A 2,792-nucleotide genomic window follows, 5' to 3' on the forward strand; every position below is an offset into this window, starting at 1 on the left:
TGGGGGTATGCTGTTAGCAGATTCACTCTGTTTCTCCTTCTCTAATTTTCTATTCATCAATAATACCTCAGGCTGGACTGGGAGTTGAGTAGTTCAATCCATAATCTGAAGATTGAGTTAAGATCCCAGCAGTTGTGTCAGACCACTGAAGATATCAAACTTTATAGCGCATAAAGATGGGAAGGCTGCCTAGTGTGATTTTATGTGAAAGTATAGAAAAAGAAGGGAGCAGGACAAATCATCTATCATCAGTGTTCAATAAATTTAAATAAGATAAATTCTCATATTCAAAAATAAAGACTCTCAGATTACATCAGGAATCCAATAAATGTTGTTTAAAAGAAAAAACTTTTAAAAAAGCAACAAATTTAAATATAAAACAAGGGGGGGAAAACTATGCTAAACCAAACAAAAGAAGGTGAAAGTAACAACATTAATATGAAACAAAATAATAATTAGTTACAATGGTATTAAGTGAAAAAAATAGTTTTAAATTAAATTTTCCATGTTCATTACTTCCTGACTTTTCATCTAGGATCATTTCCTTCTGTCTTAACAGTATAGTATTTTGTAGCTTTTATTTTTGATGAAAAAAATTATCAAATTTTTGGTGTCTGAAAACATAAAATCCTCATTTAACTTCATTCTTGAAGAGTGTTTCCTCCCTCCCTCCCTCCCTCTCTCCCTTCCTTTCTTCCTTTCTTTCTCTTTCTTTCTTTCCAGAGTCTCACTCTGTCACCTACGCTAGATGTTATCATAGCTCAGAGAAACCTCAAACTCTTGGGCTTAAGCAATACTCTTGCCTCAGCCTCCCAAGTAGCTGGGACTACAGGCGCCCACCACAATGCTGGGCTAGTTTTTCTATTTTTACTAGTGTTGAGGTCTCACTCTTGCTCAGGCTGGTCTTGAACTCTTAAGCGCAAGTGATCTACCTGTCTCAGCTTCCCAGAGTGCTAGGATTACAGGTCTAAGCTACCATACCTGGCTCCCCAGTTATGTCTTGAGGTGAGTACACAAGAGTTCTGAGTCAGAACCACCAAGATAAGCCACTCCCCATTTCTTGACATTTATAAATTGTGTGAGATAATAATAAATGCTTGCTGTTTTAAGCCACTAATTTGGTTTGTTGTACCATGATATAACTAATATAAGATTTCTTTTTGAGATGGGACAAAGAATAGTATATTTGTTGGCTGAAGCAAACAATTTAGTAGTGAGAGAAAAGTTGATATAGGAGAGAGAGAAGAGAATTCCATAAGGATGTTCTTGTGAGGGTCAGAGAAGATGGAGCCTGATGTACAAGTCAAGGAAGTTGACCTGAATTTGGGCAATGGATCTATATTAACAGGGGAAGAAGCTGGTAGATGGTTAGATGTAGTGATGGGAGAGATAAGTGGTCAAGAGGACCTGTCAGTGTAGCATTGTAATCAAAGGCACAGACCCTGTGGGAGCGGCCTGAGGTTTTCTTCCCCTGGTCTCTTTCTCCTTTGCTCTATCCCTGACCCTATAGCTCTTGGTTTGTCCTCACTTGGAGTTTCTCCCCATCTGTCACTTGGTTCTTCTTTCTCTCCCAGGAGATTTAGACCTCTAAGTAAAGGAGAGCTAGAGAATTCTTAGACAAAGTGACCCACACGAGGTCCCTGAAGAAATAAATGCAAAGTGAGCTCAGAGGGTGTGCGTCATCTGTTTGGAGCCCTTGGAAACCCAGCATTAGCTCATTCACCACAAAACAAATATGCACTTGCATTCCGGAAACCAGTCTGGAGCCTTTTTCACCCTCTGAAGAAGTTATAAATCTCAGTAGGTGGCATTGAACAATTTCTGGGGCTCCAGCTGAGTCTTTCTTGCGAAGGTTTTATATTTTCCCCTTGATCTCGGCCAAAATGTTTTATAAAGACTTATAGGGTCAGAAAATAAAATGTTCATGTTTTTATGTTTCTCCTTCATGTAGTAAAATCTTCTACCACAGACACCTTTTTCATCATTATTGATAAAGTTATCCAGGTAAGGGACAGAATCATGTTATGTGTCAGAACATGTTGGCTGTTATCCCTCCTGTTGGGTATAAATCACTTATATAAAACTCTCTCTTTTGAACAATATTATAATTTTCCCCCTACACCAGGTCTTTTCCTTCCCCCAGGTTGTTATTGAGTGCCAACTGTGTGCTTATACAGGGAGCATAGGGACATTTACGCCCGGTCCCTAACCTCACCAGGCTCTCAAAACACCTGGAGAGACATTCAAAGCTGAAAAATCTTCAAGTAGTTGGTTAATAAGAGTTATATGGCCAGTAGAATAATGACCCTTTAAAACGATGCACTCCCTAATCCTTGGAACTGTGAAATGTCATGTTACAGGACAAATGGAATTAATGTAATAGACCTTAAAACATAAAGATTGTCCTGGATTATGTTCGTGGGTCCAAAGTCATCATATGGACTCTTAAAAGAGGAAGAGGAATGCATGTAAGAGTGGGTTAGAGAGATGTCAGGACAGGAGAGGAAACAGAAGAGATGCAAAGGGTGAGAAGAGGTTGACCCGAAGACAGAGGAAGGAGGCCACAAGTCAAAGCATGTGGGCAGCCTCCAGACACAGAGAATGGTCTGCAGCTGGGAGGCAATGAGGAAACTCAGTCTTATCACAGCAGGGAGCTCCATTCTGCCAATGACTAGAATGAGAATGAAAACAGATTCTGCCCCAGAAACACAGTTCAGCCTACACCTAGATTTACTACTAAGACCCATGTCAGACTTCTGACCCACAGAACCATGAGGTAATAAATATGTGTG

The sequence above is a fragment of the Otolemur garnettii genome, unplaced genomic scaffold (assembly GCF_000181295.1).
Source record: "Otolemur garnettii isolate 467f Iridium unplaced genomic scaffold, OtoGar3 scaffold00025, whole genome shotgun sequence".
Classification (NCBI taxonomy): domain Eukaryota; kingdom Metazoa; phylum Chordata; class Mammalia; order Primates; family Galagidae; genus Otolemur; species Otolemur garnettii.